This window comes from Cynara cardunculus (genome assembly GCF_001531365.2).
Source record: "Cynara cardunculus var. scolymus isolate 2C chromosome LG 8, CcrdV1, whole genome shotgun sequence".
Taxonomy (NCBI): Eukaryota; Viridiplantae; Streptophyta; class Magnoliopsida; order Asterales; family Asteraceae; genus Cynara; species Cynara cardunculus.
The window spans coordinates 16,398,439-16,419,338 of NC_037535.1; positions in this window are offsets into that span (position 1 = coordinate 16,398,439).

The window sequence follows — 20,900 nt, forward strand, 5'->3', positions numbered from 1 at the left end:
AGAACACCAGTAGGCTCTCCTCTGGGAGATGTTCGAGGATCTGGTGGAAGTCCCCGAGTAGACTACGCAATACCAGTCGCTGAGGGCACCTCACGCTCCGAGGCTACTAAATCACCATGTGTTGTTGGTTTAGGTTCCCAGGATATGTATGTGACAAAGGGGGAGCTTAAAACCTTTGCCACAGAAGATAGACGAGTTGAAAAGCTTGTTTATCTCCCAATCGATGGCAGAAGACCTTTCACCAATAACAAAGGCTCTGAAGGAGTTGAGCTCAACCACAGCAGAACTCAAGTCTACACTTTTAAGTCTTCAAAGCTCTGTCCTACATAAGGATGATCTCACAGAGGCATTCAAAGCACTAAGCCTCAACCCCTCCTCCATCCAAACCTTGAAGACTGAACTGTCAGGTATGGCCGCCCAATTCTCTGCCGACTTCAACTCTGCGGGGTACACGGATTACTCCTCTCTCAAAGACGAAATCAAGCAGATATTTTCCTCTGCGGTAACATACGGTATTGATACCAAGTCCTCAAGGGCCAACATCAATCACCTTGCTACCCGCAGAGAGATTGATGCCATGGTAGAAGCTCTGGGTAATCTCGTGTGCAAGCATACAGACCGTCTTCTCAAAGAGGCCCGTGCCTCCGATACAGCGATCAGAGACTGCACATCACCACTCGTGAAAGAGGGTGACCTCCTCAGAAGCGAGATCTACAGAAGAGTCTCCAAAATGAAGTGGTCAACAGAGATCGTCATCAATCACGCCTCGGAGCTTGCAAATGAGGCAATTAAGAAGATGAAGAAGGCGGCCACCAAAATTTTGCAGAGGTTGGAGAAGGCTCCCCTGGATACTTGCAAGGCAGAAGCCAAAAAGAACCATGACGATCAAGAAGGTGATGATCATGATCGTCATGAGGGGGAGAAGAAGGCCGAGAAGAAAGCACCAGAGCCACAGAAGACTCCTGCCAGAGGCATCAAAATTGTGGACTCTACAGCTGCCTTCTTCTCTAAAGGCAAGGAAAAGGCTCTAGAGCCCAAAGGCAAAGGTAAAGGCATAGCTGTAGAGTCACCATAGAAGGGGTCGTCGTCTAGCATAGAGACTCCACAGGAAATAAATGAAGAGGAATACAGAGACGACCCAGCACTCCTTGAAGCTTTAAAGGCATCTCTGGTATAGGCTCTAGCAAGGAAAGGCAGAGGCCCCATCCCTCGCATAGAAGGAGAAGGCTCTTCATAACAACTCCCACCAGTCCAAGAAACGTCCACGGGTACGTTTGACGCTCTGTAAGGAACCGTCAAACCCATCCTTGCAGAGGGGTCAACCCAGAAGCCAATTATGGAGGAAGAAGAAGCCAAGGTGCCAGAGTCCGCCACGGTAGGAAGGGTGTCTAAAATATTCGAATCTATGAGCAAGATTCCAATGCCAAAAGTCAGAATAGAGCCCGTTACTACTTTGGAAGAAATTCAAGTGTGGAGGTACTCTGTAGCAGACACATAGCCTCCCTATGATCCAGAGCTCATAGCGATCCCTTCAATCGCAGCCAAGTTCCAGTTCTCTAAGCTCACAAGGCCTCGTGAGCAAGTCTTCTCAGAGCACATGATCACCTACCTAGAGACAATTTCTCCAAGGACAATGCTAAAGAAGAAGGTACTCTATGCTCAGTATGTAGTAAGAAGGGAAGATGGCAACCTGTATACATTCACAGACGCTGACCTCCACAACCTCTGTGTGTTTGATGTCATCTACATGCACAAAATTCTCAACATCTACATGGAGAGGAGGTCAAGCTGCTCAATATGGCTTAGAAGGCTGCTTGAGGTCATGCGCGCACAAGTAAGATATTACAGCCAGAAGGAATTCAAGCTTTCGGTCAGGTTAGTCTAAAAAGATCTAAAGATCTCCCCTCCATACAGCAGGCCTGGTTAGATACTTAGGTATCATCCAAACTCCATTATTCACAACCCCACTTTTGGGTTTGTGTATTTGGATAAGGATGAAATCCTAAGGTTCTATGATCCAACAGAATCTCACAAATACTCAACAGAGACGCTAGAATGGATATACAGAAGAGCAGCGGCAGAAGTGGACAAAGGACATCTAAGGTTGAGCGAAGTGTCTCGCATCTTGGAGGCGATCAAAATGCAAATCAACTTCAGAGAATGGATCTTCAACGTCTACAGAACTATCAAGTCTGACATGTTATACGTAGTAGACGACTTTTCAGAATCTGTTGTTTGATAAATGTACCAGTTTTTGGCCCATGTTTCACAATTTTGTAATTTCTCTTAATTTTTTTAATTCTTCTCAGAGGATGAACTTTTATCCCCTCTTGTAATTTTCTTTCAATTAAGTCATTTCTTGCATTTAAATTTCCAATTTTACTTTTTCATACTTAGAGGGAGATTGTTAGCTCTCATTTCATTTAATGTAAAAGTATGAAAAAAGTAAATACTGCAAGTGTTGACAAAAGACGTTCCACCATAGAAGACCACAGAGGACCAACAACAGAAGATGCTCAATCGAACAAGTGAAGTGTGACAGAACCTCTGTTGTCTATCACAGAGGTTCTGGAAACTGGTACTCTGTAAACAAAGCGTACAAGTCAAAGATGACAGAACCTCTGTTGTCTATCATAGAGGTTCTGGAAGATGATCCTCTGGAATCAAGTGCTCTCAAGGCACATCCAGCAGAGCCTTTGGGATGGCTCACAGAGGGTCTGCAGTTTTATCTTCTGTGAAGAATTTCTTTACTGTTTTACATAGGTTAGTTAGCTGCTCGTGCTTATCACGTGACTGTTTGTAATCTACTTTATTTGAACGGCTTAGTTTAATTTGTATGTCTAGGTCATGTCAGAAAAGCCGTTAGGAACGAGTATAAATAGCAGCTTAGGCCTTTGTAATTTAGTGTGCTTCCATATCGTATTGTAAACATTTTCAATCAATTGAAAATCATTTGAAGCTTCTCTCTCATGTTCTTCATTCAACTGTGTTCTTCATTGATTATTACTCTGTTTGTTCTTATTGCTTCCGCTGAACTAATATTGTCAAATAGATCATCCAGAGTAAGTGATTAATATCCAAAACTGTGTTAATCGATCATATCAAATCCCCTTGACCAGCTTTTGTTTGGCTAACTTCTTCAAGACATCAAAGTTTAGATGTGAAAATTTCTAGTTACATAGCCAATTTTCATCACTCTTGTGGGAAACAAGGCAGAGAGTGTCTTGACCCACAAAGGATTGAAAATCCAGAATATAGAGATTCCCTTCTCTCTTTGCCTTGATGATGGTTTGGCCGGGCTTCGTTTCGATGATGCAGAAAACTTTGCAAAATCTGACTTCAAGACCCTTGTCACAGAACTGGCTTATGCATAGGAAGTTATGATTTAGACCTTCAACATAAGCCACATTGTCGATGGAGATGCTGCCTTTGATTAGTGTGCCGTATCCCTTGATGGTACCCTTGTTGTTGTCTCCAAAAGTAACAGAGCGTCCAGATTTATCGATGAAGGAGGACAATTGACTTTGATCACTAGTCATGTGCCTGGAGCAACCTGAATCCATATACCATGGTTGCACATGCTGGTCGTGCAAGACAAGTTAAGGGTTTTTAGGTACCCATTTCATAATGGGTCCTCGTTTGTTAGTCAGGGATATGACCTTTTTCTTTTTATCAGCCCTCTTGGAATTGGGCTGATTTCCATTACGCATAGCCTTTGGAGGCTTGGGTTTACTTTCAATCCCCTTGGCCTTTGTAGGCTTGGGCTTTTTCACGTTTTCATGAGTTTGAACACTGTTGTAGCGATAGACTTGTTTCAAAAACATGCAGTGATGAGTTAACATATGATTCCTCAGGTTTTGTAAAAGAGCTACACATTGGCAGTTGGGAGTTTTTGGATAAGAATGTTTAACTTTCTTTTTATTTGATGATGAAGAAGAAGTAAAAGCAGAGGATGAAAATTTTGTCGTAGCATTGGTTGTTTTTACAAACTTCCTATCTAGTGCAAATTTTTTATTTGAAGGGGCATGCGTGGGTTTTACTTCTTTCCTGAGGATGGGCTTCTTTTATTTAGCTGAAGGAGAAGAAAAGTGTATGTTAGAATTTTCTGAGGCTGGCCACTTCTGTTTGTGTTTACGAGTAAACTTAATGATTTTAAATGAAGGGCTTGGGCCATATGAAGTATTGTTGGCAGACTTAACATTATTCAGTTTTTCTTTTCCTTTGTTTGAAGCTTTCATAGGTTCTGGAATATCACATTTCTTTGGGGCTTTGAAAGTTTGAGGTTTATTATCCTCAATGATATCTGGTGATTCACAAACTATTTCTTCTTCAGATTCAGAATCAAGAAAGTCTCTCGCAGATTTCTCAAAATCAAAGTTTTCATGGATGTTTTTGGGAGTGATGGGTTCTGAGGTTGATAGTTCAGAGTGATCTGTTGGGAGTTCCATCGCTTTTGATTTCTTAGATGAACTTCCAATGTTACTTGGATTGTTCATCGATCCATCTGATGATGGTTCCTTACTAAGAGTCTCTGTTCCATCGACAGTACTTGCTGAAAAAACTTGTGGGATTGATAACCAGAGGCTTTGGTTTAACAATAAGGTTTCCATCGGTCTCTAGTTTGGAGGCATCATTCTTTTCTTTAGAATTCTTACATGTGCTATTCTCATACACCACATTCTCAAAGTCTTGCCTCAAGAGAACAATTTTTCTATCGACTTTAACCGTTTTGAAATTTGCTTTGGGTTTTGGGAAAAAGTCGGGTTTTTGAATACATCCAAGTTTAAAAATGGATTCAAGGATGGATTTCTTGGTTTCAATGAAAGTATCGAGATCATTGAATCCAATCCCTTGGTAATCATTTTGACCATTAAGTTTTTCATAGATATCTTGGGCATCTTTGTAGTTTTTCATCATGAGTTTATTGGTTTGAAGCTTTTGATGAAGAATCTCCCTTTCCTTATTGAAAGAAATCCTTAAGAGCCATTGAGTTGAGTCTTTCCACCTCAGATTATTTTAAGGCCTTTACCTTCTTCTCTAAATATTTGGTTATCCTCTTGTTTAGATCTAGTCGTTTTTCTTCCTCTGATTTTTTAAGCAATGCAATGCGAGTTTTTTCTTTTACCAATTCAGCCTTTTCTTTAGTGAGAAGACCAGTCTCTCTTTTGTAGAAGCTTTCTTTTTCAGCTTTTAACCTTTCAGGTTTTTCATGACCCTTAACTCTAGCTCTGATGGAGCAGAGTTGGTTTCATCGATGGAAGGGTCACATACATGATCATCGGAGTCGGAGTCGGATTATACATTGGACCTGGCCATGAGGCATATGAGTGCCTTGTCTTCTTCATCAGACGAAGAATCGGACACCCAGCTCTCTTTCTCAGCCATCAGGCTTCGCTCCTTAGGATTGTAATTGTATTTAATTTTGTAATAGTCAGCATCCTTTACCAAGCGTCCTCTGCATTCTTTTGAAAAATATCTTATCTTCCCGCATCTGTAGCAACGAAGACCATCTTTCCTTTCGTCTCCTTCTCTTCTTTCCTCTCTTCACTCCTCTCTTTCTTCTCTTCCTTCTCTTCTTTCTTCCTTCTAATGAAACTTCATCGACTTCTGATCATATGAAGGCTGGTGCTTCTCCCTTCTGGAGTCTCTTCTTTCGTAAGGCTTCTTGACGGACTTCTTCTGGAACTGTGTAGTTATCAAGGCCAGAGAGTTGGCATAAGCTTTGAGATAATCATCAGAATCATATCATTCTTCTTCGGATTCTGACTCCACTACTAGTGGCTTGTAGTTTTTCCTTATGTGTTCTTTGGTGGAGCTCCTCGTAACTTCCTTTTCTTCTGCAGCAAGGGCGAGGGGTCCGCCGATTGACACCTTCCTCTTCATTATATCCTTCTCTTGTGCAGCAAGAGTTCGATAGACGTCATGAAGCGACCAACTGTCTAAGTCTTGATTTACTCGGAGAGACATCGACAGTTGAGTCCACTCATCGCCGAGACTTTTGAGAAATAGAACGTTGTTTTCTTCTTTTGTCCTAGCGATGTCATTTCGGCGACATTGATTGATCAATGTGTTGAAACGATCATAGATCTTCTGAATCGTTTCATCAGGAAGAGCCTTGAAATTATTATATTCGTCGAGGCATTGCACCCTACGATTTTTCTTTGTCTTTGCTCCTCCTTCCAGTTGGCTCGCCAGTTCATCCCATATCTCCTTCGCTATAGTACAAGCGTCGAGAGATTAGAAGATGTCGTTTCGAATGGCCATTATAATCAGTCTCTTAGCCTTCCTGTCTGCTTCTACATGCTCAAGATCATTTTCATCCTAGTTTTTTGCTTCTTTTGCAATGTAGTAACCAGCCACTTCTGCAGTAGTGCTTGCTCCAGGGACTCTTGGAACAAGAGTCTGAGGAACATACGGGCCTTCCATGATGGATCTGAGTAGATTCCTTTCCATCCCTTCCAAGAAATTCACCATTAGTATCCTCCATTGTGGATACTCTTTTCTTTGAAGAGTTGGAGGTTTGGTGCGGGAACCCACACTATATGCAGAATTCCAGTTGGCCATTGATAATTTTTGAAGAGAAAGAACACGCTTATGGAGAAAAAGAGTGGATTTTAATGGATGAAAAATTGAGAGATTTTGACTTGATCGTTTCTTTGATTGAAGAACAATCAATTGGCTATGATACCAATTGTTGATCCCAGATATCTCAATAACACTAATACTCAAGTTATGAATAACCTAAATATGTCGTGTGGATGGAAAATAGTGAAGAACACACAAGAAGATTAAAGAATAAGTTTGGGTGTCAAATGATTCACTATTATTCAATTGATTGATTGGAAAGCGTAAACGATTACAGGAATGATAAAGCCTATTTATATTAGTAATCTAATTATATAGATTGCTATCTATGGAAGATATATCGCAAATCTCTTTATGAAAGAAAGCAATCTAGAATTAAGGAAACTAAATAAAGCAAAGTAAGGTAAGGAGAATCCAGCTGTCGATTTGCCATCTCCAGCTGTCTTCTTGATGACATGTTCAACCATGAGTCTTGTGGTCTTCTTGATCGAGTACATCTGGTTGAACTGTTGTGAAAGACTTTGAGTGTTGGTAACTAGAGGGGTTATGGAGATGCGCAGTTCATCGCACCTATAGACCTTCATTGCACTTTTGGTTGTATTGGGCACTTAGAGTTTTTGCTTGAGAGTCTTCCAACGACCTTCTGCTCTTTCACACTTATCTGTTTTTCATTACTTCTACAAATATGAGTGTTGGGGTCTAACAATATGATAGATTTAGGGTTTCATAACATAAATCTTCGTGTTATATTGAGAGATCTGGGATCAACAATTGGTATGAAAACAGATTGATTGATTTTCCAATCAAAACGATCAATTTGAATCTGAGAATTCAAAATCTCTCAATTTTTCTCTGTTCTTAAAATTTTCTTCTTCTCCTCAAATATCTTTAATGGCCAACTGGAATTCTACCTACAACGTTGGTTCTCTCACAAAGCCGCCAACTCTTCAACGTGAAGAGTATCCACAATGGAGGATACACATGGTGCACTCCCTAGAGGGGATGGACATAAATCTCCTCAGATCTGTGATGGAAGGCCCGTATATTCCGCAAACTCTTGTTCTAAGTGTTCCTGGAACGAGTACCACCGCAGAAGTTGATGCTTATTACATGGTGAAGGATGAGAGAAACCGGGATGAAGACGACATTGAGCGAGTAGAGGCTGACCTGAAGTCCAAGAGGCTGATTATCATGGCTATTCCCAATTAAATATTCCAATCTCTGGATGCTTGTACAACAGCAAAGGAGATATGGGATGAATTGGCTAGCCACCTGGAGGGAGGCGCTAAGACGAAGAAAAACCGTAGGGCGCAATGCTTGAATGAATATATGAATTTCAATGCATTACCTGATGAACCGATACAGAAGATGTATGATCGTTTCAACACATTGATAAATCAATGTCGTAGAAACGACATTGCTAGGATCAAAGAGGAAAATAATGTCCTTTTCCTGAAAAGTCTCGGTGATGAGTGGACTCAACTGTCAATGTTTTTCCAAGCAAATCAGGACATTGATAGTTGGTCACTTCATGACGTATATGGAACACTTGCTTCCTAAGAGCAAGATATACTTAAGAGGAAGGTGTCCATCGGAGGACCTCGTGCCTTGTTATAAGAGGAGAAGGAGGTTACAAGGAGCTCTTCCAAAGAGCACAAGAAGAATAGCAAGAATGCCTTGAAAGTTGAGTCAGAATCTGAAGAAGAAGTGTCAGATTCTGATGATGATATCAATGCGTTCGCCAAATCTATGGCCTTGATATCCAAGCAATTCTAGAAAACGTTAGTCAAGAAGCCCTATGAAAAAGATAGAAGAAATGACTTCAGAAGGGAGAGATATCAGCCATCTTATGGACAAAAGTCGGTGAGATTTCATCAGAGAGATGAAAGAAGAAAATAAAGAGAAGACATAGAGGATAGGGGATAAGACAGAAGAGAAGGAGGAGAAGGAAGGAAAGTGGTCTACGTTGATATCGATGCGGGAAGATAGGCTATTTTTTAAAGGAATGCAAAGGACGTCTCATCAAGGATGCATATTATTACAAGAACAAATACAAATACCATCCTAGAGGGAGAAACTTGATGGCCGAGAAAGAAAATTGGGTGTCTAATTCTTCGTCTGATGAAGAAGATAAATACGCTCATATGTCTGATGGCCAAGTCTAATGCAAAATCCACTTCTGACTCTGATGACCAGGTATATGATTCTTCCCATGATGAAACCAACTCTGCTCCATCCGAGTTCGAGGTAAATATCATAAACCTTTCAGAAGATTTTCTTAAATTAAAAGAAAAATTAAATGTTGAAAAGTTTGAAAAATTAAAAGCTGAAAAAGAAGTTAGTTTCTACAAAAGAGAGACTAATCTTTTTACTGAAAAAAAAAGATGAGTTGGTTAAAGAGAAAACCCGCATTGCATCCTGAAAAAATCAGAAGAAGAAAAACTAATGGACTTGAACAAAAGAATATCTAAAGATTTAGAGAAGAAGGTGAAAGCCTTGAAAGAATCTGAGGCAGAAAGATTAAATTCAGTAGCTCTTAAGGATTTCTTTCAAAAAGAAAGGGAGATTCTTTATCAGAAGCTTCAGACCAATTAACTTTTGATGAAGAAATACAAAGACGCGCAAAATGTTTATTAAAAATTAAATTGCCAAACCGATTTCCAAGGAACCAGATTCAATGATCTCGACTCTTTCATCGAGAACAAGAAATCCACCCATGAATCCACTTTTAAACTTGGGTGTGTTCAAGACCCCAACTTTTCTCCAAAACCCAAAGCTACTTTCAAAAGAGTAAAAGTCGATGAAAAAACCGTTTTCTCGAGGCAAGATTTTGAAAATGTGGTTTATGAGTGTAGCACGAGTAAGAATTCTGATGAAAAGGATGATGCTTCAAAACCAGAGAACAATGGAAACCCTATGGTTAAACCAAAGTCTCTAGTTATCAACTCCACAAGTTCATCAGCAAGTGCTACCAATGGAACGAAAATCTTTAGTAAGGAACCATTATCTGAAAGTTCGATGAATAATTCATGTAACCTTGAAAATTCATCTGAGAAATTAGAAGCGATGGAACTCCCAAAAGACTCTTTTGAACCCTCAACCTCAGAACCCCTCTCTCCCAAGATTGTTTACAAATTTTTTGATTTTGAGACATCTAGAATAGACTTTCTTGATTCTGACTCTGAAGATGAAATAGTCTGTGAATAGCCAAACATAATTATGGATAAGAAACCACAAGTTACAAAAATCCCAATGAAATATGACCTCCTAGACCTACGCATAAAAGCAAAAAATTATTCAAACCAAGAAAAAGGAAAACTGAAAAAGGTTATGTCTGCTCTAAATTTATAAAGTTTACTTCTAAACTGAAACAGAAGTGACCTGCTTCTGAAAATTCTAACCAGCATTTTTCTTCTCCATCAGCTAAAGGGAAGAAGCCTCTTCGCAAGAAATAAGTAAAACCCATGCCTACTCCCTCGAATAAAAATTATGCACTAGATAGGAATTTGGTAAAAACAACCAAAACTAGGACAGAACCATTACCTTCTGCTTTTACTTCAAGTTCTTCAAACAAAAGGAAATTTGTTAAACGCTCTTATCCAACAACTCCCACCTGCCAGTGTTTGACTTTTTTACAAAACCTGATGAATCACATGTTAATTCATCGCTACATTATTTTGAGCATGTCTATCGATATAAAAATAATAAATCTCATGAAAAAAAGAAAAAGAAGCACAAACCTGCAAAGGCTAAGGGCAAATGAATTCAGCCCAAATCCAAGAGGGCTGATGGAAAAGAGGATGTAAAATCCCCGACTAACAAACGTGGACCCATCATGAAATGGGTACCTAAAACCCTTAATTTGTCTTGCAGGACCATCTTGTACAACAATGGTACATGGACTTAGGTTTCTCCAGGCACATGACTGGTGATAGAAGTCAGCTGTCCTCCTTCTTCGAAAAATCTAGAGGCTCTGTAACTTTTGGAGACATCAGCAAGGGGACTATCAAGGGATATGGCACCCTCATCAAGCGGAACATATCAATCGTAATGGTGGCTTATGTTGACGGCTTGAAGCATAATCTATTAAGCATAAGTCAGTTCTGCGACAAGGGTATTAAAGTATGATTTCGGAAAGGTTTCTGCATCATCGAAACAAAGCCTCACCAAACCATTATTAAGGCGAAGACAGAAGGAAATCTCTATCTTCTGGATTTTTAATCTCTTGTAGGTCAAGACACTCTCTTCCTTGTCTCCCATAAGAGTGATAAAAATTGGCTATGACATCAAAATTCTCTCATCTGAATTTTGATGTCTTGAAGAAGTTAGCCAAATAGAAGTTGGTCAAGGGGATTCCTAATCTAAATTAAGAAAAAGACCATCTCTGCTCAGCCTGTGAGATGGGGAAGTCAAAACGGCTTCTCACAAATCCAAGTCAGAAACTTCGTGCTCCAAACCCTTGGCAATGCTCCACATGACCTCTGTGGGCCAATCTCTAGACAAAGCCTCTCTGGGAAGAAGTATATTCTTGTACTCGTTGATTAATTCTCAAGATATACATGGGTTGAATTTGTCAAGAAGAAATCAGACGTTCCTGACCTCCTCATTGCGGTGATGAAAAGGCTCCACGTGCTTCTACAACGCAAACTTATCAAAGTTAGAAGCGACAATGGCACATAATTCAAGAATACCAAAATTGATGAATATCTCATCAGTGAAGGTATCTCTCAAAACGTTTCAGCAACCAGAACTCCATAGCAAAATGGAGTTGTTGAGTGAAGGAACAGAACCCTTGTAGAAGCAGTAAGGACCATGCTTGCTTCATCTGAGCTACCAATTTTCTTATGGGCTGAAGCAATTTCTACTGCCTGTTTCACACAGAATCGTTCTATCATCAACAACAGCCATCAAAAGACCCGATATGAACTCATCAACCAACGACGTCTAAATGTCAAATATGTCCATGTCTTTGGGTGCAAAATGTTTTATACTCAACGACAGGGAGTATCTTGGAAAATTCGATAAGAAGGATAATGAAGGTATATTTCTGGGTTACTCTCAAACCCCCAAGGCCTATAGAGTATTCATCAGAAGGAAAAAGATCGTCATAGAAAGCATCAATGTGTCTTTTGATGATTCATCATTGATGACTTCTAGACATATCAGATCAAAACTCGGGCTATCAAAAGGAGCCTCCGATTCATCTCTATGCAAACCCAATGAATTAGAGTTGGTTCAATTATTTGAAGACCTATTTGAAGAAGAAGCAATCTCTAGACAAGCGCTCAACGAAAAACTTCCTTACAGAGCCGATGAAACACATGATATCTCCAATGCTGAAGATACAACTATGAAACTCTTGTTACTTCACCATCTACTTCTTCTATGTCTTCAGAACCAGAGCATCACCCTGGAGATGATCTCTTTGAGGGGGAGCAAGCAGTTTCATCAGCTGAAGAAGAATTGCATCCTATTAGTCCAGAACCTCAATCTTGCACCAAGTGGATAAAAGACCACCCTCATCACCAGATTATTGGTGATCCATCATCCGGTGTCAAGACGAGATCCACAACTGTCAATGAATGCCTCTTCGCAAATTTCCTAAGCATGAAACAGAAGAAAATTTCTGAAGCCTTACAAGATCCAAACTAGATATACGCCATGCAAGAGGAGCTACTACAGTTTGAGTAGAACAAAGTTTGGTCCCTCATGCTTCTACCCAAAGGGAAAATGACTATTGGGACCAAATGGGTCTTCATAAACAAGAAGGACGAAGATGACATTGTTATCCGAAATAGATCCAGGCTTGTTGCCAAGGACTACTACCAAGAAGAAAGGACAGACTACGATGAAACCTTTGCTCCCATTGCTAGGCTTGAAGCTATCAGAATATTTATTGCATATACATCACACAGAGGTTTCAAGGTCTATCAGATGGACGTCAAGTCTGCCTTTATTGGGATTGAATTTTAGTATTAAATTGTATTCGTCTTGAAAGGTTTTATAATTGTATTTTAGAGTGCTTTGACTTTGTAAGTCTTGTTGACTTTGACTAGAGGTTTTATGTTTGACCTATAAATAGCTTTTGTCTTCTAGTGATTTGTAAGGAAGGGAGCTTCATTATAAAAATACGTATATTGAGAGTGAAAAAGAAGGTGTTGACCAATTGCCTTTTCTCTCTAGACTTTATATGTGCTCTTGATGTTCTTGCCATTGTTCATCATGATATATGAAGATTGATCATATTGTGGGACACACAATTGGTATCAGAGCAGGAATGCATTGAAATCGATGGAGGAAATCATATTTTGAAGAAAATTTTCTGGCATTCATTTTCTGTTTTTATTGTGTTCTTTATTTTTGTAGAACCCAGATAATCTTAATTGGTAGAAACACAATTTATACAATATAAGAATTAAACTCAAACAGTGTAACTTGACTGATTAAACGAGATATTCAAAATGAAAGTAAGAACAATTAATAAACTTGAATATGCCGAATGCTGTTATTGATAGAAAGATGAACAATGAAAGCACAAAACATAATCTCACAAAAAATGCGTATAGTGTAAGTCGGTTCCTTCGGGTATTTATAAAGCTGAGGCAGACTCCTCCTTATATACGCCTAGGTCTAACAAACTATGCTATATAATAGGCGTGAAATCTGAGCTGACTGGTCTGCATCATTATCTTTGACTTCCCTTGAATAGCGGAGCAGACTTAGTTAAGCCCCCTTACATCTGTTAGACGCTTGCAAGAAAGTCTAGGCTAACACGTGCTCGTTCTGTGGAGAAGGTAGCCAAAAGCTGTGCATGAATATATAGAAGCTCTGCATGTACTATGCAGAGGCTCTGCATATGCAGAAGCTCTGCATGTACTATACAGAGGCTCTGCATATACAAAAGCTCTGCATGTACTATGCAGAGGCTCTGGTTCTTGGAATTATAGCTTTAAGTCAAGCGCTTATGCTTTTTGGCGCAAAAGGATTGAGCGTCCACGGGAATGGAGCGTGGGCTCTATATGAATTGAACATTAACTCTTGAGTAAGAGCTCTGGTTCTTGTTTTTCTGCATGAGAGCTCTTAGTCTAGACCGTTTCAAATAGACTAAGTCCTATTCGACAAGAGTAAGAGACTTCTTACTTACACTTTCACAAGTTGGGGTCTAACAATCTCCCCATAAGTGTAAATAAGGCAGGCTCTTACTTGAATTAGAAAACAGAAGTCTAATCGAAGACGGAGGTTAAAAGGAACCTCTGGTTTACATTTACTATCTAAAGAAGTACAATATGGTTGGAATTGAAATTACATTGAATTGAAAATAGAAAAGTACTTACAAACGAGAAGGGGTCTAAACATTTTGAAGTCTAATGAACTTCCTAAGAAGTTCACGAACTCTAGCATATTGCGTATCGACCTTAGGATAATTTTGGCTTGCTCTTTTGCTCCTGGGAGTTGTCTTTTCTCGTGACTAGATTGTCTCTTATGTAGCACAAAGTAGAGTTAGAGTACTTCTAGTTCTGGTTGTCTCGAAACAACCACTCCCACTTCTGGTTCCATCAAAACAGTCCATGATGGGATGCTATTGATGCCCTGCAAATCTTCATTTGGTGCAGCTATAGTCAATTGATCCACTCCTAGATCCAGAGCTAGTTGGAAGAGTTGGCAACAACGTATTTGACCCCCTTACCCTTCCTGTGATTTGTAAAGTAAAATAGAGAGAGAAGATCCCATGGATTTAGATTGATAAGGTCACAATATGTGAACCTACAGACCTGTCCGCGAGACCTCTCGACTGTATACTCATAGAATATAATCTGGTTATGCGCGAAGGTACGCTTCTTTATGTCGAGGACTTTCTTGATTCCATCGACGAAGTGTACTGCAGTGATAGGCTAAGTGTAGCATTCTAGGAATCTCTGCCTGATATGCTCTTGAGCCATAGGATGAAGACTGCTCTTTTGGACTGGTGTCTCTTTCCGTAGGTTGTAAAGGAACTGGTGGATATCCTTGCTGTATGCTTTGTCCTTAATTGGTTTATCAAGGGGTGTTGGCGTAAACATGGCATCCATGCTTTCCTTGATCCTCTGGACACGATCAGAGGGATGCTTTCATTTCTACCCACTACTTGTGCCTTCTAAGTCTGCTATGGTGGTTTTGATAGAAACCTGCTGCATCATAGCTGGTGTGACCACCCTGGTCCCTTGAGCAGGGACCCTAGCTCCGTGTGTATTTTGTTGAGGTGGAAGAGAAACAACAGTAACGCCTTATAGAGGAACGACAACTGGAATGCGCAAAAGTGAAGGATCAGCCACATTCACAGCTACCACCTCTTCTTCTTGTCCTCTTGCTGGAGCAGCTGTGTCCATGGCGTATTCTGTAGATGAGGACATAGCCAGGTCAGAATCAGATGAGTCATAGATAGATAAGAGATCTATGACCTCTGTGTTCTTTTGTAGCCCAGCTGGCTCTGCCTTAGAGTGGTTGTGGGGTAGTTCCCCCCTCTTTACGATTTTGAGGACCAGACTGGTCTGGGTCCTCATCATCATCAAGTCGTCTCCTCTTCGACGGTTTAGCAGAAGGAGATGGATCCATTCGTCACTTTGGCCTCTACTCCTCTGCTTAAGGCATGAACTTGATCCTCTCCTAAAAAATAATGAGATCTTTGACTGCACCGCCAACCCGTCGAATTTCGACGTCCGAGCAGTAATGGAACTTGGCCAGAGAAACTTTGATGGCCTCCGTTGCTTCTATGGCTTTGCTATTGAATTCTGAAGAGAATTTCGCCACCTTCTGCAGAAGTCTGTCACCCAGAGCATTCATTGCGCTCTGTGTGACATAATCCATAGGTACATTAAGAAGGATGATCACCTGTGCGTCGTGGGAAATTGACGCTTCACCCCTCTGTAAAGATGCTATGACCTTTTGCAAGGTCTCTACATTGCGTGCCGTCAATTCCATTAAAGTTTCGAGACAAGAAGCATTTGTCGAAGACTCAGCTCACAATACTGCCAAGGAAGCTCGTATCTCGTCCAGAGCAGGTGCAAAAGGAGATGGCTCTGTACGGGCCTTGATTAGTTTTTAGCCCTTCCAAGGAGCACCGCATAGAGGTGAAAAGGGAATGGAACTCTTCCCTTGTGACATATGCAAGTTGTGTAACCTCTGGCTCAACACATGGGCCAGATTGAGTACCCGCTCCAAGGACGCCTTCATTCACGACTTGATTGATGTTGGTCGGGGAAGGTCTTCCAGAGGATCCTTGTGGTTCTCTTTGAGGAGAATTCACTACATCTTTTATATCAAGGCTGGTTCAGAGCCAGCCAGAGGACTCTCCATGAGTGGACTAAGAGACTGGTCGAGAGTCTCCAAGCCTTATGCACCTATTCCTTGCTCTAAACAAGATTGGGAGTCTACACGTACAGAGGAAACTAATTCCTCTGTATGGGAAAGTGGCATGATATGGGGAGACATATCACTTATATTTTCAAAGGTTGCACCCTTTTGAGAGGGTGTTCCCTGTGGTGAGGCTTCCCTTTGGCTGTTATAACCAGGGGCAGATGCGACCTGTGGTTGGATAGGCTGGCTTGGGATCGAGGTTTGCAACTCTGTTTCAATGACCTGCGTGCCTCGACACCGGAGTCAGATGATTCGTTTGCACTGGGAGTTGGGCTGGTAAAACGAGTGTGCCTATTTAGCCTGGGCTGCTCATGCTCTCTCTGAGGCAGAGCAACTTCTGCACCTCCTCCCTCTTCTTCCTCCTCGCTCTCACATTATTCTTCCTTCTTATTCTCCTCCTCTACTTCCTCACTCTCTTCTTCCACTTCCTCACTCTCCTCACTTGTATAAGACATGGCAGCATCGTCGAAGTGCTCTTGGTCATCCCCTTAGTTAGGACTAGAGGATTGGGCCAAGTTTCGACGAGCTCCTTCCTCTGCTCTGAGTCTGGCCTCTTCCCTCAGACGAGCGATTTTGGCCTGTCGAGCTTTTTCTGCTTGCTCTTCCTCTGCTCATACACGAGCAAGCTCAACCAATCTCTCTTGCTCTGCTCGCACTGTTTCTTCCTTTTTCTTCCTCTCCCTTTCTACTTTTTTTCCTCTCCTCCTCTCGTTTTCTTTGTTTATCCCTCTCTTTCTCTGCTCTCACCCTCTTTTTTCTACCCTCACCGTCTCTCACTCTGCTTGAGGCCTTAATGTGTTCTTTATTCTCTCTTCCTAGTCGGTTGTTCTTATGCGTACCGAGGTTCGAGACACTGGTTCTAGTGTCTTGCGTGTACGTCTGTACGCTCTTCTGATCTTCTTTGTATTCATGTATCCCTCTTTGTTAATTGTTGGCTTGTATTGAGTGAGCACGTTCACCTTGTGCACTGGTAAATGACCCACAACAATATTGTTGTCGTCGAGGGCAGGTCTTAGGAGAAGACCCAAGAAACGCGGAAAGAGTAGAGATGGCAACTGTCTTCCTTTGGCCACCTCTTGACATTTCTTGGCCACGGCAGCCTTGAACATTGTGTAGAGTATCAAGGAGTAGTCCAGAGATAGGTTGAAAATGACGCCATATAAGATTTGAAGAATGATTGTGGAGCACATGTCGAGGCTCCCAATCTTCCCTTTCAGCGATCTGTTGACCAATGTGAAAATTGTATTCCACATTGGTGGTAGGTATTGACGGCGATATTGTGACGGGTACTGGATTGCCCTGTTGTACCCCAAAAATTTTAAAAATGTCACTATCTCGTCCCCAGATGGGAGAGGGGCGTACTCAGATAGACCTTGAAATGCCAACAGTAACAAATTCCTTCGAAGAGGAGACATATAAATCTCCAACGATTCCTCTTTAAGAGTCGGTAATGGCGCAAGATTGCCAGTATATTCTTAGATATACCTTTCAGGTACAAGGTCATCCGTATTTGTCAAGGAAAGGTTTAGAAAGTGGTTTCGGAGAATGTTGATGATTGGGTGGTATTTTTGGTCGAAGTTTTCCAGGGAGATATGGAGGACATGGTTATTGGGTTTGATAGGAAGAGGAACCAGGTTTTGACTGGTTTCCTCAACAGTTTTGTGGGTTGTGGGGTGTGTTTGGAGTTTCCAGATTCGGAAGATGACATAGTTGTAGGTTTTTGGGTGAAGAAGAAGATTAGAAGAGATCCAAGGGTTTCAAGAATCAATTCTTGATTCGTAAAATGGGTGAAGAAAGGGATTAGGAGGACTTACTAGACAAACGGGATGATGATTTGTTTAACGAATGGTGTTCCAGTAACTGGTATGATTGCTTGAAGAAGGACTAATGGCGATTGGATGCTTGAAGAGGACGACGGTTCTTGAAATTCTTTGTAAGCGTAAAAAGTAATTTGGGGGTAAAAAATTGTTTAAATAGAAAAATTAAAAAGCACTTGAGTATTTAGCTCCCCAAACGTCAACTTAGCGCCCCAAACGTCCAGTTAAACTGAAATGATTTTTACACAGCCTGTGGGGGCGCGCCACATGGATTGCCAGCTGCAAATGGCGCCTTCCACGTTTGAAAAATTAAGCTCACAGGCTGTGACGCTTAGTTTCAATGATAGTTGTTTCAGAATAATAAAAATAAAGAATTGTACGTCTTCTTTAATAAAATATATTTTGAAGTTTCCAAAAAATGATAAGTGTAAATACTTTGGTTAGTGTAAAAATAGAGGTGTTGAAAAGAATCAGAGCACTACATGCAGAGAAAGACAACATACCTTAGGATCTCATACAGAGACTCGTGATTGGACTATACATGTCCTTTGTAGAAAACTTGCTATGTTTAGATGCAGAGGCTCTGTCCTATAATCATAAAGAGTTTTGAAGCAGAGGCTCTGTATAATACATACAGAGGCTCTGTATGTACTATACAGAGGCTCTGTATCACAAGACTAGGACTTGAGCAAGAGGCTCTGCATGTACTATGCAGAGGCTCTGTCTCATGGAGCAATAAAATAAACAACAAAATAGAAGTATGCATAAGGGATGCAGAGGCTCTGTACAGTACATACAGAGAGTCTGGCTTAGTTTGAAAGATTGAGCATACCCAACTTGTTAACCAAAAAGTTAAATCTCTTTTCGTCAAGAGCTTTTGTAAAAATGTCAACAAGTTGTAAATCTGTACTAACAAAGAACATTTCAATCGTACCTTTCTCTACATGGTCCTTAATGAAATGATAACGAACATTGATGTGCTTTATTTTTTAGTGTTGCACATGATTGGCTGTGATTGCGATAGCAATTTCAGAATCACATAGGATTGGAATTTTCTTGAACTCGATGCCATAGTCTTTCAATTGAGTCTTCATCTATATCACTTGGGAACAACAATTGGCTGCATCTACATACTCTGCTTCAGATATGGAAGTAGAGACGCAGTTCTGCTTCTTTGAGGTCCAACTTATCAGCTTGTCCCCAAGTAATTGGCAGCTCCATGATGTATTCTTTCGATCAAGTTTACAACCTGCATGATCAAAATCTATGTACGCGATAAGATCAAAACCAGAATGCTTTGGATACCAGAGACCTAGAAATTGAGTTCCCTTGAGGTATCTAAAGATTCTTTTTAMAGCCGAAAGGTGAGATTCCTTTGGATTTGCTTGAAAACGTGCACAGAGACATGTGGCAAACTTGATGTCTGCTCTACCAACCGTGAGGTATAGTAGTGATCCAATCATTGCACGGTAAGTCTTAACATCCACCGGTTTTCCATATGGATCTGTGTCAAGCTTAGTTCCTGTAGCGATTGGTGTTCTCATAGTGGAAGAGTTGTGGAGTTGGTATTTCTTTAATATGTCGGAGACATACTTAGCTTGGCTAATGAAAATACCGTCCTCTATTTGTTTTACTTGCAAGCCGAGGAAGAATTTAATTCTCCCATAATGCTTATTTCAAACTCACTCTTCATTAACGCAGAGAACTTATCACAATGCCTCTGGTTCGTTGAACCAGAGATAATGTCGTCCACATATATCTGTACTAAGAGCATCTCACCTTTATACCTCTTAATAAACAAAGTTGTATCGTTTTTACCTTTTTCAAAGCCATTAGACAAGAGAAAAGACGAGAGACGTTCATACCAGGCTCTAGGTGCTTGCTCAAGTCCATACAGAGCTTTGTCCAAGAAGTAGACGTACTCTGGGTGAGTGAAGCTTTCAAACCCCGGAGGTTGTTGAACGTAGACTTCCTCTTTCAGCTTACCATTTAAGAAGGTTGACTTAACGTCCATTTGATAGACTCGGAATCCCTTATGAGCGGAGAAGGCTAAGAACAAGCATATAGCTTATAGCCTTGCTACTAGCGCAAAGGTCTCGTCATAGTCTATGCCTTCTTCCTTGCAATAGCCTTTTTCTACGAGCCTAGTTTTATTTCTCACTATGATCCCATCCTCATCCTTCTTGTTCCTGAAAACCCATTTACAACCAATTGCAATTTTATCCTTTGGTAAAGGTACAACAGTCCATACTTTATTCCTCTCGAATTCTTGGAGCTCTTCTTGCATGGCATCGACCGAACTAGGATCTTCTAGGGCTTCATGTACTTTCTTAGGCTTTACCATGCTTAGGAAGTTTAAGAATAAACATACATTAGTTATGGCAGGCCGTGTCTTTACGCCACTTGAAGGTTCACCAATGATCTGGTGAAGAGGATGATCTTTTGTCCACCTTGTTCTTGGGATAGATATAGAAGTAAGGGACGTTTGATCACGTTCCATAGGCATGTTTGTCATTGAGCCTGTTGATGGCGAAGAAAGTTCTGCTTGCTCCCCCTCGGATGATGGAACAGAGGAACTAGGTGCAGAACCAGAGGTTTCATGCTCTGGCTCTACGAGACTGGGCTCTGATGCAGAGCTTGTTTGCTCTGGTTGTGGATGGATATGATCACCAGAGGAAGCAGAGGTGTGTGAAGGACCAGAGTCAGATGTGCTTGTCGTTTGTGGTTCTTCACTTACACTTGTACATTCATCTCTTGGTGCACGTACAGAGATGTCTTCATCACCGTAGAAATCTTTAAATAAGAGCTTGAGTTCCAATTCCCTTGACTTCATTTGAGAATTGGGAGTGGTGTTTCGAAACGCGCAACAAAAGAAGATCTTCTTTCGAGACAACCAGAACTACAAGTACTCTAACTCTACTCTACGCTACATAAGAGACAATCTACTTAGGAGCAGAGACAACTCCCCAGGAGCAAAGGAGCGAGCCAAAATTATCCTAAGGTCTATATGCAATATGCTAGAGTTTCGTGAACTTCTTAGGAAGTTCATTAGACTTCAAATATGTTTAGACCTCTTATCTTTTGTAAGTACTTTTCTATTTTCAT